Source organism: Mus pahari, chromosome 7, assembly GCF_900095145.1.
Source record: "Mus pahari chromosome 7, PAHARI_EIJ_v1.1, whole genome shotgun sequence".
In the NCBI taxonomy this organism is placed as follows: Eukaryota; Metazoa; Chordata; class Mammalia; order Rodentia; family Muridae; genus Mus; species Mus pahari.
The window spans coordinates 84,791,823-84,813,866 of NC_034596.1; the positions used below are offsets into that span (position 1 = coordinate 84,791,823).

The 22,044-nt window shown below is 38.3% G+C and overlaps 1 protein-coding gene across 36 annotated transcripts in view; it reads left to right on the top strand.

The window, feature by feature from the left end:
- Nrxn3 (neurexin 3) overlaps positions 1-22,044 on the top strand; it is a 1,590,688-nt gene that overhangs the window by 925,063 nt on the left and 643,581 nt on the right. The gene's annotated exons all lie outside the window — the stretch shown is intronic.

Below are 22,044 nucleotides of genomic sequence, written 5' to 3' on the forward strand. Positions count from 1 at the left end.
CATTCTTCTCTCAACAAGACTATACTTCCTAAGTCTCCTAAACACTTATAAGCATCTGGGACCAAATGTTCAAATGACCACCACTATTAGGGACATTTTCATTCAAACCATCATAACCAGCCAACTGTCATAGGAAGGTAACGAAAACCTGGTACTATAATCTCAACTTTCTTGAGATCAAAGTCTTTTGAATACCTTTCCTCATCATCTCTAAAGAAGAAGCAACCCCTAGTGTGGACACCATGAGAATTTCTTTTCAGGGACCCATAATACTTCAATGTATAAAATGTGTTGTCAATGCATATAGGAGTTACTCGGTGTTCAATTTACTCCAATTATTTTTCATCTCTAGTGTCTCATTTATGGTAACTTTAGGCTGTGCTCTAACAAAGTGTGGATTGGTTGGTAGCTTCAGCTCAACCCCTAAGGATATCTATTTATTGGCAGTGTTAGGTGGGATTTGATATTGCCATGATGGTTATAGATTAATAAAATTAATTTTATCAGTTTGCTGATAGATTAACCATATTTAGCAAATTTAGAAGAACTGGATGTGTCTGTCTGTCTCTCATGTAGGTACATGTGTAGGTATTTGTGTGTATGTATTCACATGTGTGTGTTTGTGTGTATGTATTCACGTGTGTGTATTTGTGTGTATGTATTCACGTGTGTGTATTTGTGTGTATGTATTCACGTGTGTGTATTTGTGTGTATGTATTCACGTGTGTGTGTGTTACAGGTTGCTATCGGGTGTCTCCTATTATTGCTCTTTTAAAAATGTATTTATTTATTTTCATAGATTCTGTAAGTCATAATTTGGGAATTCTTTTCTCCAAAAACCTAAAAGAGATTTAAAAGGGAAAAAAAAAAGGCTTCAGCAGAGAAAGAAAAGCTGGGACAATTGAATTGGTAACTCAGGGTCACAATACTTGAAAACTCTGCTTTTAATCCCATTCAGGAAAGAGCTAAATAGTTAGACAGATTTATTTTGGACTTCTGAGAATTTAGCAGCTTTGTGTTCCATGATAAGATCTGGTGAATGTGAGGATCCTGTTGCCTATTGGTTAAGCATTTCCTTCTTTTTTTTTTTTTTTTTTTTTCTCTGTTATATATTACATATTTTTTTAGGTAGCTCTTTTAGCAACTAGACCCAGTAATTTGAAAATTAGCTCATTTATCCTCAGTTTCTTATAAGGAGGTTTTAAATAGAATAGAAGTTATGATTGAAAGTATCCTGCCTCACACAGATGCTAACTTGACCTTGAAAAATAAGCATTAGGTGACATTTTCAGTGCCTGAATATGGCACCCTGGATACGTTTCTGAAATCTATAGCTTTCAATGACAAATAATACATGAGAGAGTAATGGAAATCAGATAGCAAAGCAAATGTGATATATACAAAATTAACAATTATAAAATAAGAAATGGCTATTTCCCTCACTTAAATATCTTACACTTAAGACACACTGTAGAGCCATGAGTGTTGAAGGAACACATATACACAAGTACTGAATCACAGAAAGCAACTTGGAGATTATTAATGTTAACTAGGGGCATAGGCCAATGTTCAATTAAAGCTGTCCTTTCTCTCATTAAGTTTTACATTGCCAGAAGCAATCTACAACAATGATGTTGCCTTCAGAATAAACTTAGTTGGCTTCTACCAGCAGGAGTGTAAGCCTCATGAAAGCACCGAGGCTTCTTTGTTGATTAGTTCCCTAGTGCTTGAAATGATGGATCCCATATAGTAAGTACCTAACAAGGATCTGGTATTGTGACGAATGAGAAGGACATGGGTTACTTTGATGACAAGCGACATGGATCACAGTCTAGTCACTGTTGTACTTAGGTAGGTTAACTTCCTTGTTTGGATCACTGTTCTATGGCTTAACAATAACAATGAAAAAAGAAAATGTGTATGAAAAGTTTGTACTATTTTCATAACTCTTCTGTCAAACAAATACCAACCCTTAGAATTTATTCAATGAATAGGGAACGAAGAAGGGAGTAGAATTTGAAGACCATGAACTGCAATACAGTGTAAAAGAGCTCTGGATAAAGAGCAAAAAAGGCATGCATGGTATGAACTCACTTAGAAATAGACATTACCCATAAAGAAAGAATACCCAGGCTACAATCTACAGACCCAAAGAAGCTAAATAATAAGGAGGGCCCAAGGGAGGATACCTGAATTTCACTCAGAAGGGGAAATAAAATAGCCATTGGAGGGAGATAGAGGAGGGAATTGGATGGGTAAGAGGATGGGGAGGGGAATGGAGGGGGCAGATCAGGTGGAGGGACAGCCAGAGAGAGAGGGCCTTGAGAGAGAACTGAAATTGGTGACTGGCAGGGAAGGGGTGAGTACATCTCTAGGATGTGCCAGAGACCTGGGATGGGAGAGTCTCTGGGATCTATGAGGGTGACTCTAGCTGACATCCCTAGCAGTCGAGGATATGGATTCTGAAGTGGCCACCTCCTGTAGATAGGCAGGACTATCAGTGGAGGACTAAGGACAGCAACCCACCACAAAACTTTCAACCCCAAATTTGTCCTGCCTTCAAGCTATGCAGGGACAAAGATGGAGCAGAGACTGAGGTAATGGCCAACCAATCAATGACCCAACTTGAAACTCATCCCATGGGCAACAACCAATCTGACACTGTTAATGATACTGCCTAGTATAACTGTCCTCTGAGAGGCTCCACCCAGCAGCTGACAGAAACAAATGCAGAGATGCACACCTAAACATTAGATGGAGCTGGGGGAGTCTTGTGGAAGAGCTGAGGGAAGGGTTGAGGGACCCAGAGGGGAAAGGGATTCCACAAGAAAGCCAACAGAGCCAACTAATCTGGACCCTTAAGGGTTCCCAAAGACTGAACCACCAGCCAAAGAGCATACATGGGCTGGACCTAGGTCACCTGCACATATGTAGATGTGCAGCTTGGTTGTAATGTGGGTCCTCGGACAAATGGAGCAGGAACTGTCCCTGAATCTATTGCCTGCCTGGTCATCTTGTACAGCTTAACTGTGCTGCCTTGTCTGGCCTCAGTTGGAGAAGATGTACCTATTCTGCAACGGCTTCTTTGTCTGGGTGGGTTGATACAGGACGGGGTCTCCTCCTTCTCAGAGGAGAAGGGGCTGAGAGAGAGGATGGGAGGGGGACTAGGAGAAAAGGAGGGACCTGGAATTGGAATGTAAATTGAATCAATAAATAGTAGGGCTTGGGGGCAGTGAAAGGCCAAAAGAGTCCCTGGAAAGACAAGCAGATGTGACCTGTCCCTTAATATCAAAAGATCCCGAGTTAAAACATGAAATGATCGCTGCCTGACATGAATTTCATCATATATATCTTTCCCCAGTACTTTTTTTAAGGGCTCTCTCCTTTATTTTTTACTTTTTTCCCTTTATTTACATTTCAAATGCTATCCCGAAAGTTCCCCATACTCTCCTCAGTGTACTTTTATGTCCCTGTGTCTACTGATGCCGGGAGGATGTACACCAAATGCATCTGCTTAAGTTTCATTGAGAGGTGTTGATTATTAGAACTCAACTATGTAATCAGTCAATTTGATGTTGGAGTGGATATATCAAAAATATATTATATACATGCAAAAATAAATTATATTATTAGAAATGAACAAAAAGGTTTATTAAGAGGGAAAAAGAAAGCTTTAGTGAGAAAAGTATGGACAACCATAAATATGATTTCTTCTATATGCACTCTTCCCAAAAGCCTGTTTTCCACAACACAAAAGGATGTATTGTGATCATGTGAAAGTTAACTACTCAAAACTTAAGAAAAAAAAGAAAGAAACCTGAAGAAATTACACCCATTTTAAGCAACAGTCACAAAATCTAATATAATCCTCTTCTGAGTAATCATTTAATTATGGCATTTAATAATTTTATTTTTATGTAATACACTAAGTACATAAAAGTGACTAAAATACCAACAGATTCTTACTTCCTACACTTTCCCATTAATCTTGACTGTTCCAAGGGAAGAGATTTTGAAGGAAACACTTTGCAAAACTCACCCATCTCAGGGTTGCCAGTCTCTCTCTTTCCCAAGCACCTACTTCAGCCTTTCAATTTATCACACCAGCCACCTTGTGGTCATATGAATTTCAGTACGTAGGAGGGAGCTGGCAGGGAACGAAAGGAATAATGCATTTTGCATTCAGTTGAACAGCAGCCATGTAGCCTGGCTGGCAGCAATATTGTGAACACTAGATCTTTCAAACCGAGCAGACCCTTGTCTGTTCCTGCCTTCTGTGATTGTTGGCAGACTTCTCTGTTGTGGGTCCTGTTTCTTCAAACTTAGAATGAATGAACTAGGATGCAGGATTAAAGTAGAAATACAGGTGTCTTTGTTGACTTATTCAGCTGACCATGTGTACTTAGAAAAGAGAAGAACATTCAGACGTGTTGGGTAGACATATTTTTAGAGTTAAGAAGAAGTAAGATGCAACATCTTAGACAGAAACCAGACTAGACTTGGGTCTTCACAAAATTTCCTTTCTGCATAAATAGATCCTACAGACATAAGCAGGAAAAGTTTGAGCAATGACATTATATTAGAAACACATTAATCTATGGACCTAATTCAGACCTAAATGTACGTATAGGATATTTCATATTATCCCTGACTTGGATCTGATCGATGTCCATCTCACTATGATTCCACAGCTAAAACCCAAAGATCTCCTGAGAATGCTACTAGTCTCTTAGAAGACCCCATGGCTGAAAGTTGCTGCAACAGGCCAATGTATGGCCCACACTGACCAGAAGAAATTTCTGTACACTTAATTAGGGTTTATATTTTATATCAAGCCTGTAATTAACATCCCAGAGTAATCTACTTCAGGTCTCTTTGATCACTGGACATTTTGAATGTCTTAGGCATGGGAGAGGGCAGAACAGTGGCTCACTGCTTGGCTTATTCATCAGTCACCCCACCCCCACCCCCAGACTCTGAGCCTTCCTCATCTTACTCACCAGCAACTTCCCTCTGTTAGCTGTGGAATTGACTATCGCCTTTATTCTGAGAAAAATAAAACACTTCTCTTGACGATGTATTGTCTTAAAATTACTGTCTTTATCCCTTCACATCATGACCAATATCTTTCAATGGCAGTCTACAGTCTGACTCCACTCCCTTATGGCCCACTTTTTTGTAGTTCCCCTGACTGCTGCCATTCAACATCCCAACAATCACATTAACTGGCCTTTCCTAAATCACATCACTGTAAGAATGATCCTCTTGATTAAAGCCCCACAATAGTATGATGTATCAGAATCACTGGCAGGCTTCTTAAGACAGGGTGTTCCTGGGCCTTGAACACAGACTTACTGATTCACCTGCTCTGTGCTAAGGTTTGAGAGTCCAACTCTTACCAACTTTACAGGTAAGACTCGTCCTACTGACCTGAAGATCACAATTCAAGAGCTGCGTTTTCGTTATTTTATTATTTTTTTATTTTTTGGTTTATTTCGAGACAGGGTTTCTCTATGTAGCCCTGGCTGTCCTGGAACTCACTTTGTAGACCAGGCTGGCCTCGGACTCAGAAATCTGCCTGCCTCTGCCTCCCGAGTGCTGGGATTAAAGGCATGCGCCACCACCGCCTGGCCTCGTTATTATTTTTGAGTGCTTCATTTGATCCAATTGATACCAGTTTCTTACTTTTATGTCCCATTGAAAGTTTTAGTGACATTTTCTGGTTCGTTCTATACCTTATAGCTAAGTCAGTAGTTCTCAACCAGGACAATTCTGCCTTTACCCAACAAACATTCGTTAATGTTAACAGACATTCTGAGTTATCAAAGCTAATGGGAAACAAGGGGAAAGAACGGGAGTTGCACAATCAGCTGCCATTAGTATCTAGTGGGCAGAGGACAGAGACAGTGTTTGACATGCTACAATCCACAGGGCATTTCCTTGCAATAAAGAATTTGCCATAACAAAATTCTAATAAGGCCCAGATTGAGAAGTGCTCCTCTGAATGCAGTCATTCTCCAAGGAGAATGGGGCTTGTATTATCATCAGGATATATGTCTCTCCCTTGTTGATCTCAGGCATGCTCAGCTTCAACTCTCACATCTCTGGAAATGATTCCCTGAGGTGTTATCTTTAAATAAGACATTACTCTTACGTCCGGCTTAGATTTCCAACTGACTGATAAAATATCAACTGAGTGAGCCACCAGCCTCATATGTTTAGTTTGTAACAACCTGAGCTGAAGTAAAGTGGGAGATTTTATTTCTCTTAGAGTTATTTGATAAGGTATGTCTTTACACCTTTTGGGTTTCATTACTTATACAAAGGATCAAAGGTAATACTTTTAAAAAAGGAAGTATAATATCAAATATATGTTTCAGAAATGTATGCCTGGCAGTAATTTGAGAAATTCACACATATTCAGCAAAATTTCCATCTTGTAAGATATTATAAGAGGAAAATTACATCCTTACATTGGAAGGGAAAGTAAATGTGTCAATTTGCCTAGACTGTAATACATATTTCTTAGATAAAATATTAACCTCATGATTTCAGCTCCAAACTATGATCTTGTATAAGAAAATAATCTCACAAATAAAATGACTCTTTTATTCTCTTTACTTTATAGGAAATTATCATATAGTTTGTTTGGTGGAAATGTTCTTTATATCATCCTTATTTATGGGTGCTGGCAGCAATACAAACAGTAGCTACAACTTAGCACTTACTAAGCACAAGCAGTTTTGTATGCTTTGCACCTCATGCACAGTAAATGTATGTAGTAGATTTTATCGACATGCCTCTTATGCACCTGTATAAAGGATAATTTAAATGATAGAGGGCTAAGGAGACAGTCCAGCTAGTAAAATGTTGGCTGTACATGGATGAAGACCTATGTTCAATTCCAGAACCCACATAAAAAAAAAACCCAGGCATGATGCTGTATAGTCTTAATCCCAGCACGGAGAAGGTGGAGAAAGATAGATGTCTCCAGAGCATTAGACACCCAGTCTTAGCCAGTCAATGAGTTCCAGGCCAATAAGAGACCTCAGTCAAAAAAACCAAGGTGAATGATACATGAAGAACAATATTGAAGTTGACCTCTGACCTACACATACAAGAACACACTCATCACACTCATTCATTTATACCCAAGCCAACATGTACACCTGTGCACACATGAACAAGCACACACACACACACACACACACACACACACACACACACACGAACAATAGTGGAACGAAAGGCATCTAGATCACAGCTGGTCTAATTAAGTAATGTATGAGGACAGATTTTAACAATTAAACAACTAAATTCTTTCTTCAAATCACTGCCACACTGAAATGAAGTCGAGTTGTTCAGGGAGCATGGTTATCAGAACCTGGGTTTCTCAAATAACAAAACACATCCTCCAGGGCATCTAAGACCTGGGTGGGAAGAAGAGACTATCCACATTATCCCTGCATCTCCCGGGAATGGTGGGTGTGGTCTGCCATTATGGCATAGCTGTAATGTCCTCTAGAAGCCCCGCAGCTGGCTAATGGAAGTAGACACAGGGGAGAGATTTTCTTTGTGAGAGTTCATTACAGAGACATCTGCAGACTGCTCACTCTCTCCTTCCTACCCCTTTCTCTTCCACGGCTTCCATTTCTAAGTTATAATGGATGCAAAATTACTGCAGCATTTTGTTCTGTCGGGCTGACCCCATTACAAATACAGAAGGCTCATAAAGCCCTGGCTTTGTTACTATTTGCATGTTCAAGACTCCTATGAGACTGGGAGGTGTGAGGTTTGGCCACAGTTCCCATCAAAGTAAATGGCTGCATCATTTTCAAAACAAGGAGAGACAAGGATGCTTTGTGAAATGGACATTGTTTTGATCACTGATGGAGTGATCCCTGCTTACTTCCCTCTTAATGGTAATGTTCCTCTGGTCTTGAATGCTCATTAAATGAGAGCCAGGTCAGAAGTATCAGGAAAAGCATCATTTCCCATGTAATAGTTACAGGAACTGGAGAAGACTTCATCTTCACCTCAGTGTCTCTTTATCTTGATAGCAATGCTGTAAAGACACAGCAAAAGATGTAAGAGATAGGAGCATTAAGTTTCCCAAGAGAGAATAATTTGGGATGGTAGTGATGCTCAAATTCTACTGTCTTAGGTCTTCTCTCCTTTTCTTCATGCCTTCTCAAAATGGTTTGCAACTCCTGTCCCACCCCACCTGGTGATGATTTTTATTAAAGAGCATAGAAAATTAGTGGGAGCAATAATTTTATTCCTTTATCTACCGGGGAAAAGTATATTAATTTATTTGGTTAAAGAATAAAACAAAACAAAAAAAAACAAAACTACTCTGTGTTCACTCCATTGTCCTCACCACTGGAAGCGATAGATACCCATTAGTAAAACAAAGTGATCCATGGCTTAGAGCTGGTATCTTGGCATTCACCAGACAGCAGCCTATAATGATAGGCTTCCTCAGATCTTTTCTTTATTTTCAAATTACCCCTATATCTCATTGTACTGTACCACACGTTTTAAAAAAGATCCTGTATATCTTGGGTCATGGATTTCATTTTATTTTATTTTACTTTACATTTTACCAAAAATAGTATATGTAGCCAAAAAAATTATGACATCATTTTTTAAAAGTATGTGCACAGATGTGATGGGTAGAGATAGCTGGTGGGTGTCAATGAGTAAGAACTACAAGGGGCTAAAAGAAAAAGCATTTCTAGTCCTGGGCAGCACTTCTGTCTATCCTAACATTTGTCAGACTCTACTTATTAATCTGTCAGCATCAGAGAGATAGAGACACCTCCTCTCAAGGTACACCCTAAAGAAAAGGAAAATAAGAAGGAAGGCATTGTTGGGGTTGACAGACAAATGATCCCACAACATCTGGTTCCAGTCCCAGGAGAGGGAATGACACTAAGCCAGGCAGTGTTTAGAGAGTAAGTCATTTGATGCAATAAGGATGCAGAGGTGGCAACAACAGCAGAAACAGAAGCATTGTCTGAGTTTTCTGGTGCAAAAAGGCTGAGCCATCTCAAAGATTCAAGGCAGACAATTGTGAAAATCTCTGGAGCAGACCCATGCTGAGTCCCTGGCATTTGAGTAGAGAGAGGGGAAATCTCATCCCAGTGGGGAACACAAATCATCCGGATTCATTGGATGGAGAAAACAAAAGCAATAACTCTTTCCTCAACAAAATTGTGCCCTTATCTCCAAATTTGCTATCCCTCTTGAGAAAGCCTGGATGGCTTCATAGCTTTATTTTACTCGTGAAAGTTTGAGCCAAGACAAACTTTATAGAGTGTTTCTGCCTGTCCACGCTCAGGGCACATACTAAGTTTCTATTTCCCTGTTAAATGGAGCCATGTGTTTATTTGTAGCCAAGAGAGATGAGAAGAGCCATGCACATTCCTTTCAAACCAGGCATTTAAGTGCACATGTGAGACCTTCTGTAACCCTCTTCCCCTCACTCAAGCAGAATGCAGATAGTGGCCATTTACTCAGCTTCCCATGTTGGAGAGTAACCATGGCAACACTCAGCAAAGCCTCCTGCCCACCCACAGTAGACCAGAAAGGACTTTTGCTGTTTTCAGCAAGTTGAGACAGTATAACCTGACTTTTACAAGGGACACAGTTAATTAGGTACGGAAGAAAATCATTTTAATGTTTAAAATAAATCCTCAGAAAGTATTTCTATCATATCACAAATTTTATCTTGCTCCCTTTGTAATAGACTTTATTGGATGCACTCTCCTAAGATTTTTTTTTTCTTTTCTTTTAGTTCTAGAAGTATGTAAGTCCAGCTTTCAATAGGCATTACAAATAGAAACACAGCAGACTGGAAACTCAACTGTGGATACTTTGGAATCTGAGGCCTGTGTATATGTGCAGGGAGAGATGTGTTTGGAACAACATGCCTCTTTGTCAATGGTCAACCTGTTCCCACCATTGTATTAAAAAAGGATTTCTTCTTTAAGAAATCCTTACAAGCATGATAAACCTCTCTAAGGAATTCAAGTTAAATTACAATTGGAACGTGACAAAGGATTTTGATCTTTATTTCAAGATGTCCTCACTATGTAGTGTTGGTTAGCCTAGAATTCACTATTTACACCAAACTGGCTTCAAATTTGCACACTACACATGCCTCTACCTCCTAAATTGCTCAAATCTCCCACTTGGCAATATTTTATGATTTATATTCAATATTAGATGTTAAATTTTACTTATCATGGTTAAAAGGGTATATTGTGATTAAAAAAAAAAAAGTATAAATCAAAGACTCTCTGGAAGTTTAATCTCCTCATGGGCGAGGTTGGACCTAGTAGGCATCAGCCTCTTGCTCTGTTCAGTTCACTGTTTATCCTTGAAGGCTGTGCTGAGCCCCTCTCCTCCAGGCTATTAGATGGGAAGCACCACTCTGACCAGATTCATCCTCCTCCTTAGCTACTATGCGTTGAAGACAACTTTCCCAATATTTTCCTTCATTTCTCTGTACTCAGTTGAAAGTTTCTAAACAGGCCCCCACATAAGGACCAAAATAGAATATACGGGCCTACATATTTTCTTGGTGCCCTATATGCTGAAATCATTGATAATTAAATATATTCTTTCATATTGATAGTCTTTTTATTGTTGTATTTTATTGTAGTTTTTTTTAACAGCAAAAATACATACTTTATACTCACTTTTTGAAGCAGCACTATGTATCTTCCACACACTTTGTATATATCAACCAAATGAAAAGTGATGAGTAATTGTCTTGTTGGTCAGCCATCGTGAGTGTTCATTTTTAGGGACTGGCTAGTCAGATTTCCTCAAGGTGGCCTTTGGCACTTTTATATTTATGGACTTAATTTGTAGGAATAATAGACACCATATACTCATGGAGATGATTTGTATCCTACACTGTTAAATTGACAGAACTCTGGATATCTTGCATGTGAGTGTTAGCGGTTGCCATATTGTTCCTTCTGTTTAATAACTATAAGGTTAAAAAAATACATTTCTTACTAAGGTCATGAGTTCAGCCTGAGTTTTCTCCAGGAGAAAGGCACAACTTTAGGTAATTTCTTATAAACTGCTGGCTGGTTCCACCTTATGATTTTTATCTAGCTGGGCAATATACAATAAATATCACCAGATTTTCATAACACTGGTTGATGGGAAAATCAAACTGTAAGAGAATAAGCTAGGGAATAAGATTATAATTTACCAAGTGCACCTACATCCCCAAAACCTACTTAAATTGATGGATCCCCCTCACTATGCATTTTTAATTTTTAATACAGTCTACCAATTCTTCTGTGAGCATATTTGATTTTTTAAACACGGAATAATGAAGTGCCAACATTTTTAAGTTGAAAGAAAAATTTCTGCCAGAAAATAACTATGTATTGTTTAATGTCCTCCTTGTACCTTTATATATATGGCATATTGATACAACCCTAAAAGTGACATACCCTGTACAATTTGGATGTATTTTCCTTTTATGCCAATACTTTCACTTTAAGGAGGATTTAAGGTAATAGTATTGTGTCATATATTTGCTTCAGTGCACTGCACTCTGGAAAAATGAACAGCAGAAGACTTGTCACTTGACCTCACTACTTTGCTCATGACCTCACTACTGTGTATGCTATGAGTAGAATGCAGGAAAACAGAGACACAATTCTAAGGGAATATGGGCTTATAGAGCTTTCAGAACAACATTAGGAAAAGTGTTCTCACTAGGATGTTAGGGTGCATGCAATATATTCAACTGTGTGAGTACCATCAATTTAGGCTTCTAGATCCAGAACGAGGAGTGGGACAATACCCCAAACAGCTTGTCAGGGTAACAGAGAGTCCTGCTTCCAGACTTCATAGTTATAGCCTCAATAATTCCACACATCTCCAACTTGTGTTTTCTTTCAGCACTTTTACTTTCTGTCTTTGTTGACCAGTTCTCTGCTCTCATCATCCATTTGTATAAAATGTTAGAGGAATTTACCTCCAAGAGAAAAAGCTACCCTGCCGACTTTGCTGTGCCTGAGTGGGTGATTATTTCCTCACAGGTTTTTAACCTTCCAACTTAATTGATCATTGATCATAATAAGCACCTGTAATGTATGCAGAAAATGCAACTGAGATCTGGCAATTACATTCCTACTTCACAAACGCACTCAATTCCTATGGTATAGTGACTAAAATCAAACCCACCTATTGTTACCTAAATCATGGTAAATGAAATCCAAACATCTTAGGCCCATGAAAAATGGTCCTACCTGTGGGTATATGCATCCTAGAGATGTTGTTGTTGTTGCTGTTGTTGTTACTGTTGTTATTGTATCTGTAACACACTAGAAAGCACACTTAGTGCCACCTATAGCTTTTGCTGATTATGTTCAAGAAGAATCACATTGACATGGTATCCCAGTGTAGGTTTTTGTTGTATGGTGCATTCTGTGTTGTGGCAAAAACTTTGGACCCACAATGGCTGACAAATATGTGCAGCAATCATGCACAGAAGCATAACGGGAAATGTGCTGTAGCAGTTAATGGGATAGTGTTCTAGGGGTTAGGGCCCTGGCAGAGGGAGCAGAATAATGAGAAGGGGGTAGGGACTGACAGAGTCCCCTGACATGTTGAGGAATATCCTTATACCTTACTGCAGCATGCAGGAAATTTGGCTGAAAGAAATTGGCCAGAGGCATGTTCTGACTCTAGACAACTTGAGGAAGAAAAAACTAGTGCTATTAAGTGTGCAAACACTGGGAGACATTCCTCCCATTTCAGTGAGCCTGTGGCCCTATAGGCAGTGCTGTCCCAATTCCCCCTCCCAAGCTCATACCGAAAAAGAATGAAGAAATATTTTTCAGTTTCCTTAGAAATTACTTAGTATTATTTAGAAATATCCTTGTGGTGGCATGATGACCTGAATTAGTTGGTGTAGAATAGAAACAGGTACTTACTTGAAATAAGCAAAACTTAGGTTTAATTCATAGTCCAGTCAGTCAAAATGGTGTGTGATCACGTGTTAGTAAACATTTGCTTATTTTTCTTTCAAACATTTACAAATGCCATTTGGCAGAGTAGTACAGAAGGCAGCTTGTAATCTGGGATAGAGAATTATATCTTTTAAGGTTTTAATGTGTGGATTTTGTACATTATTCTAATACTATTCCCCTAAAATACACATCTGGTAAAATGGCAGCTCCATGGTTTGAAAATGTTTATTTACCTCTTTGTCTTTTAAAGTCAGGAGTGACTCTGACTTAATTTCATAGAAATAAGGGCAATATAATTTTTAAGGATGGAGCTCACAGTTTAGGGGAGGGCAAAGTGTTTTTCAGTTCATTTTCAGTATTTTTTTTTTATCACCATACTGAGTACAGTGGCAAGGGGTGGACAATAACTTATCTTTATTTAGAAGTCAAATTACTGAGTATCCTTCTCATGGCTGCAGCTCTGACTGTAATTGAATGACTTTGTATGATTGTGTGAGGTGGGGTGCATGTATACATGTGCACATGAGCCCAGAAAAGAATAGCCCTCACATTTCATCTATTATTTATATTCATTTCAATATATACTGTCAAGATGAGTTTTCCAATTTTCTATTGTTTCCCCTAAATGGAATCTCTCATGTACAGTTTAGAGCTGGACCGTCTGCAAGGAAATAGCTGTATAATAAAGCAGCCATATAATAGTGCTATAATTCAAGTTCTTTGTACCTTCCCTCAACAATAGGCCCTAAAAGGCATCAGTATGGGTATGTGTAGGTTTCAGTGAAATTCACAGAACAGTTATTGAGTAACTACTGCACGCAGGCTGAAAGACTGCAGCTATGGAGATGGACCTGAAAATGTCCTCCTCACAAGTGGCTTGAAATTTACAGATGAGATAGATGTATAAACGTGCATTGTCTGGTGTGATTTCTAATAGAGTGCCCTTGGGACTGAAGAAATGGGCAGAAGGGAAGATTTAGTTCTCTGAGGCTGGGATAGAGCCAGGGAGGTTGTTTTGGTGCAGATTTAACTTAAAGTGAATGTAGAAATAAATAAGCCGGGCAGGCCAGAAAAGGAAGGTTATAGATGCAGAAGAACACAATCAAGCTAACAGCAGAATTTGGTGTATTGAAAGACTGCTTTTTCATGCTTATTACTCTCTTGCATTTTAATTCTATCTAACATGTGTTATAAGGATCTGGTCAGCAGGATGGGATAGCTCTATTCTCTCCCTTTCCACTCCCATATCACACCATTACATGAGCAATACATCTTTGTCCCTAGCGCAGATAGAGTTTAGCTCCGATTTAAAAAAAAAAAAAAAAAAAAAAAAGTTCTGCATACAGCTCAAATGCAGGTCTGAGACTTTTTTCATGTTGCTTGAACTTGGTATTGATTGTTTGGGCTCTAAGTACAATGCCCAATGGGATATTAAAGACTAGGAAGAAAAGCATGCTAAAAGAAATGAAGAGGCAGAAGTAGAATCAAGAAAGCCAGAAGTCTTCCAGGCTTCTTGTTCAGGGTGACCAGACCAAGAGGTTCTCTTGCTGCCCAGCTCAGAGGGTGGCAAAGGAACATAATAGAGCTATTCAGGGCCACTTTGTTGTCCTGAATGAGAGCAGCATGGTGCTTAGTGTACATCATATTGTTTGCTTGTACTCTCCTTTCCTGGTCTCTATGCTAGCAGGTAGATTCTTGCTGGGAGCTCACCAGGGGATAGACTATCCTGTGTGGGTCCAGAAAGACCTGCTAAGAGAATTAGCCTCTACTTTCTGAGTGTAAACAGTGGGGTTACAATTAAAGGGACTGTAGATTTTCTTCAAACCAGGACACTTCAAGGAATAAAAAACTGAACACTGCAGATAACCATGCCTGCATGATGAGACACAGAGTGGCATGCAGACCTAGGAAAACTGGGAGTCGGGAGTGAGATATACCTTAGTATTCGCTCTTTGTGAAGGCAAATCTCCAAGAAAAATCATATAATATATTATATATTGTAGGTATATATAATATATGAAAGACAAACCTGAATGTAGGTTAAGAGTGCAGGGAATCTGTTCCTGCATCAGTCCACAGGTCTGCAGTCTTGGCAAAAATGTCTGATTTGAGCCACCACCCCTAAAACTTTAATGAAGGTCATATATCACACATAGATTCCTATTACGAGGATATCAGAACTAAATAGAGTTCCCAGGAGCTGTGGTTCCCACTTCAAGATAGCATTGCAACTCAGACTAAAACATATGTAAAAGCAGAACTTTACATTTGATTAGTCAACATAAGTTATTTAGTGTTTAAGCTATAAAAGGAACCCTCTCTACCTGGCACATTCTCCACAATTTGTCTTCCTCTGGTTACTTATGGTTATCTTGTAGATCCTAGCTGACCTTCCTGTCTTCAGGGTTACCTTTCCTGGCTACCATTGCTGAAGAGTCTCATGGATGCATGTCATGTCCTACCATGCTGTATTTACCTCATGTTCTTGACATGTATCATTACATATAGTTCCTTATTTACCAATGAGTTTATAATATATCTTACTCATTATGAGAAACTAAGAGTCCTGGAAGATGACTTAGTGGGTAAAGGTGTTTACTGAAAAACCTTAGGATCCACGTTCAATCCCTGGAACGCACAGGGTGAAGGGAAAGGACAATGGCACACAGAAAAAAAAATTATATATATATATATATATATATATATATATATATATATATATATCTCACAACAGATGAATGTTAAAATAATCAAAATAAAAATTGAAGACAACAGTTCTGTATGTTTTGTTCTGTGGGTCACCTGCTAATATTTAAAGACTAGATACTCAAACATTTGCTTGTTTGACTAATGGGAAATAAAGCATTTTGTGTATATGTTTAATGAACACCTTTTGCAACAGGCCCTCTATTGATTTCATGCATTTTGTGGACAGACATACAGCTTATAGCAACTCCAATTTTTGCTCTCACCACTTCACTACTAGACCAATGTGTTGAGAGCTCACATAGCTCTAGAACGAAGTTCTTAACCTATGGGTCGCAACCCCTTTGGCAAACCTCTGTCTCAAAACATGTTTACATTATTATACATAACAGTAACAAAATTACAATTATAAAGTAGTAATGAAAATAATCTTATGGCTCCAGGTCACCCCAACATGAGGAACCCTATTAAAAGGTTGCAGCATAAGGAACATTGAAAACCAGTGCCCTAGACATAGGCTCAACTTCATTTTGGTCTGTGATTGTTCAGCATCCTTTGCGTTGTGTTTGGCTTGTTACCCTCTGTATTTAATCTTCTCACGAATTAGTCCTAGCTTTGTAGCATCCTGGACAAAGGCTGATTTTCTATTTATGAAACTTTATCTTAAATATGTATGTGAAACAAAAATAAATATGTGAACATATACTCATTTCTTCTTCTTCTTCTTCTTCTTCTTCTTCTTCTTCTTCTTCTTCTTCTTCTTCTTCTTCTTTTAGAATTTTTTGCTGATGAATGTCAGTGGGAAAGATGTGACATTTTTATTGTCTTATATTTGTTTGTTGTCATCTGGAATTGCTATTATTGCTAAGTGGATGGCTTCATAGGCCTGTGCAATTAGTTTCATTAAAACACACCCTTACACTTTGCTATCATTATTAAAATAGCTCCTTATTCTATCGTTTCACTGCTTTTGTACTGATTGGCTCTTAAAAGCAATCAAACATTCAGAAATAATCCAAGAACATGAAATGTAGCATATGTCAGTCCTATCAAGCACACTTACATTTTAGCCATACATTGCTACAGAACAATTGAAATGTGATTAGCCTGGCTGAAAAACAGGATTTATAATTCAGTTCAATTTTTACTTAACTGAAATTTTAAATTGATATATAATTCAGTTACTTGAAAACACTTAAGAATATATAGAACTCATTGGGGGATATAAATTACTTTCTCAATCCTAAATTTTATCAATTTCCTACACAAAGCATTTAACAAAAATTTTAATATTTGAATGGAACTGTGCTTTTAAAAAAGTGCTTGGGCTGGAGAGATGGCTCAGCGGTTAAGAACACTGACTGTTCTTCCAGAGGTCCTGAGTTCAATTCCCAGCAACCACATGGTGGCTCACAACCACCTGAAATGGGATCAGATGCCTTCCTCTCATGTGCTTGAATACAGATACACTGTACTTATATACATAAAATAAATATGTTTTTCCAAAACGTGCTCATCAGATTTTAATACCTTATATAAAAATGAGAATGTAGGGTACTTTAGTTTGATTTTGATCATGTTTTAAAGTAATTGTATCTAATATATTAGATAATTAGATAAAAGACAGGGTTTCTCTGTATAGCCCAGACTGTTCAGGAATTTGTTCTAGAGACCAGGCTGGCCTCAAACTCACAAGACATCCTCTTATGTCTGCCTCCCAAGTGCTCCTACTGCCTGGCCTTTAAAATGTAATAAGTAAATTATTAAAGTTAATTTCATTTGTTTTAATTTTGGTATAATTACTAGACACATTTAAATTATGTTTGACTTACCTTTTATTTCTGGGGCTCATCACTGGCCTAGACATTTTGTTGCCTTAAATTACTTAATACCAGTCTGCATGGGAATTGCTTGCTTCACAAAAATGAAGTAGAATAGAAGCCAGCTGTTGTCACAGGTGGGGTTCCCAAGTAACAAAATCAGAGAGGGAAGTTCATGTGCCAGGTGATTGTGAGGTGTTCTCAGGAGAGAGAGGAAGGGGGTAAAACCTTGTAGAAATTGAGCCAACATACCCTCCAATGATACCCTCAGCTAAACCCCTAAGAATCACAGAGTCTACTATGACCTCTGGATTGTGCGAAGTTTGGTCAAGATGGTCATTGCTCCACACTGATGCATAAACAAGTTATTAAGTGTGAGTCATTTGTAAAGTGTGGCCTTAGATAAAGTAGAGCTATGTGGCTAAATTCTGTTTATTGCAGCTCTCTATCCTACACAGCTCAGGCAGCAAGTACACAGGGTAATTTACCGACATATTATGGCGTCTACTAAACGAACATTCTTTCATTAAAGAAGGCACATGAAAATCAGATTACCTTTTCTTCTCATATGTATGTGTATGTGGTGTGTATATTGGTGTGTCCACGTTACCTTGTTTGTGGACATATGTGTGTGTTCATGTGTACATGTGTACCTGTAGAAACATGACTTTAAAATTAAGAATCTTCCCCAATTACTCCCCACCCTCTTCTTTAAGGAAGGGTCTCTCAGTTGAGTCCAGACTTCACAAGTACGATTATTCGAACTATGCAGCTCTCTCTGGGGATTCTTTGTCTCTGAATTCACATTACTGGTATTATAGATAGGCCAACATATCTAGCAGTCACATGAACTGTGGGCATCAAATCTCTGCCCTTCATGCTTGCATAGAAAGTGCTTTATCCACTGACCATCTCCTCAATATGTATCAATATCAGAGGTGATGAGCTAAGCTCATCAAATATAGTATGAACTGTTTTGTTCATTTCCTCCACCCCATGGTCTCTGGTACACACTATACATGTATATATATATAGGCCTTCTCTGAATCAAAAGCCCTTCATCTTTTTAAATAGAAAGATGCAAATGCCACAGTACTTACTGAAATCTGCTAAGGCCTTCTCTGCCCCTCTCCTGTCTCCTAACTGTAGCATGCTCATTTTCAAAGTAGTTTAGCAGTCCCCATTGTTCACCTGAGACTCAATGGCTAAACCCAGAAATCTTTTATACTTTGTAGAGATTCATCAATAACCTGGTAAGATGGCAATTGAGTTAATTCTGAGTTTCCATGATAGACTAATAGTAAATAAATAAAAATGTGAATATTCAAATTTGACTGATAATTTTTCATCTTAGATTATCAAGATAATCGAGAAATGAGCATCTCTAAACGCTTGTTTTTTGGTGTATAATCCCAGACCAGGGTAATTTGTACTAAACTCTGGCTGGAAACTATGTTCTGTGCTTTCTATTTAATTCCGCTGCCTGCTCTTGTGATGAAATACCTTGGCAAACACAATTTCTAGAAGAAATGGCTTATGTTAGCTCTCAAATCTTATATTCAGTCAACCATGGTGGGGAAGCCAAGACAGCAGGAGTCGGAGGCAGCTTGTTACATGATGTCTGCAATCAGAAGACAGCAATGAACACATGCATGCTAAAACTCAGCTCACCGTTTCCAATCACATACAGCCCAGTATCCCAGTCAAGGAATAGTACCATCCACAGTGAGAGGCTCTCCCAACTCAATTAGGTTAATCAAGGATATCACTCACAGATGTGCCCAGAGACACATTTAGGTTATTCTGGATCCTATCAAGTTAACAGTTCATGCTATTCATCACAGCAGGGGACAAGGATCAGGCTTGAGTACTTTCGTCCATGAAGCTTTACCTGAAAGATGTGTGTTGGTTGTGTCAATTTTACTGTTTAATGTGTCAATACTTACCATTTTCTAGAAGACTGGGCCAACTCTTCCCTTCCCACGTCTCTGGCATTCAAAGGTCTTAATGGTTTATACAATGGTTAGAATCTGCCTCTTTACCTTCAATGAATGTCTTGAGATATCTATGTCATTTCTCCTGTAGTATCTCATGCAGAAAAAATAAAATGTGGAGACTAAAACCAATAATGACTTGAGTGTATACCCTACTTAAGTGTAGATAGGAATAAAATATTTAGGTGGAATAAGAAGAGGAGTGGAGAGTATCAGTGGTGGAAAAGGTCAGTGTTGTACTTGTTGTGGAAAGAAAATGTGGAAAAGGTTGGGATGAAAAACCCTAGTGCCCTGCTGCCAGCCTGCCTGTCTGTTTCCCAAGTTCTTTACACTGCTGTGTAATTTTATGGAATATGATTCTCAATTAGGAAACTTGAACACAGACAGAGGGGGAAAAAAGAAAGGAAAAGACTGTCTTCTAAATATATCCTTTGTTCTCCAGGCAGCAATTTAATTTCAGTTAAGAGAAAGAACAAAGCCACGCCAGTATTTTGGAATGAGGCTAGCTGATACTTTTGGAGAGGCCCATTTTAGCAATGGACCACGGGGCCATTGCAGAATTACATAATGTTCTCCTCCCCATCGCCAGAGAGAAGTTGCAGCTGCTGAGACTTTGGGGAGACGTAATGACTTGAATTATGCGTTACTTGTGTCCAGAAAATTCTAGGCATTTTATCAATTTTTTTCCTCCATTTTCAAATTACCCTTTTGAGGGAGATATAAAGGAATAATCTATTCATCTCTATTTTAGAGATAATTAAACTGAGTTCCAGTGGGGTTTGTTGTGTTGTGCCGAGTTATCCTTTTGTAGAAAGAACAGAATCTTACTTCCTGGTTCTCAGACCTGCAGCATTCCAGCTTCTCGGTTAACAAATATTAAATATTTTGTGTTGATATAGGAAGTTGAAAATTATATATGTACTTTTCTGTATTCACTGAATCCCCTTTTCAATAACGAGTAAGAAGAAAATTAAGATTTTTCCTTTGGAATTCCTTGTGACTATTTTTGAGATTCAGCTACCTAGCTCATACATGATAACTTATTGCTCTGACTTATGTATGGATAATTAAGGAAAACATAATAAAAGGGAATCTAGGAGGTGTATATGGGATGACACACATCTTAGTTAAAATGTTTCAACCTTGGGACAGGGTGTAAACAACAAATTTGCTCTTAATTATGATTTTCCAAAGGATTATTTACTTACTTATTTAACTAACTTACTTATAGGGCATGGAGTGTGTGTGCATGTGTGTGTTTGTGTGTGTGTATCAACAGTGATGAAAGAGAAATAAGTTCAACTTTTTCCTTTTTGCTACAACATCTTAACTGCAACTAACTCACAAAATAACGTGTTTCCATTGTTTCTCTCTTCTCTTTATGAGCATAATTACTGAGATACACCAGAAGAGGTTTAGAAGATGGAGTCATAAGCACTGAGAAAAATGGTAGACTATAAATAAACTACAGTATTGTTTGCACAGTCTTCTTGGGGATTGATAAATAACACTCAGCACACAAATTCTGTGTAATTTTCCTTTGTATCTTGATTATGACAATTTCATAAACATATACAGTGTGTTGTGGTTATGTTGACCCCATCATCCTCTGAAACCATTACACATTTTGCTCAGAACCTCTTCTTTCTCAAGCATTGTCCCCCCCAGTGACTATGTCATGGGACAAAATGACTCCTTCAGAAACCTTTATTGGTCATGATCTCCTCAGGAAAGGGTGAAGCATCATGGATACTTTGTCCACCCATATTGGAAACTTGAAGAGTGGAATTTTATTCAAGTGCTCATAATTGCTCTGTACTCAAGTTACAGAGGCAGTGCAGCATATCTGAGTTGCAGTATTTCATGGTAAGCTTGTCCTTCCTCTGGTTCTTAAATTCATTCATCTTATCTGTGTTGCCTGGGTGGGGTGATAGGGTGGGGTGATATAGGTACCCCATTGAAACCTCATGCTCACCAACCATTTATTCCTGTCCTTTGACTACAAATGAATCTCTAATCTAACAGTGACCCTCTGTAAAATGGGACCCTTGCTACCCCAGGCTGAGAGCCATAATAACTAGGGCTTAAACATAAATATTCAGAAATCATTTTGATAACATTTAGGGAAGCAATGATTCCTCCTAGGGTCCCTGCCCTCCCCAGCCATAAGCTTTGACCAAGTTGATAATATCTAAATAACATTTCAAGCTCAATTCCAGGCTAACTTTGATGTAGATACAAGGTTTACTCACATAAGTGAAGCACAGGAAAATGATGGACTTCTTGGCCATCTACTGTATCCCTCCTCCCATGAAAGAGCAGCTTTTTAATATCAAGAGGATAATTACCCTGCATCTGAATTATTAAACCAAATAAGCGGTCATTAAATTCAAAGAGAAAAGATCTGAATACTCATTAACCATCATTTGCAAAGATAATTCAGTTGTACAGGTGTTCTACATCAATCATTTCTTTTAATTCCTATGAAGAAATATGTATGAAGAAGATGAGATTTGG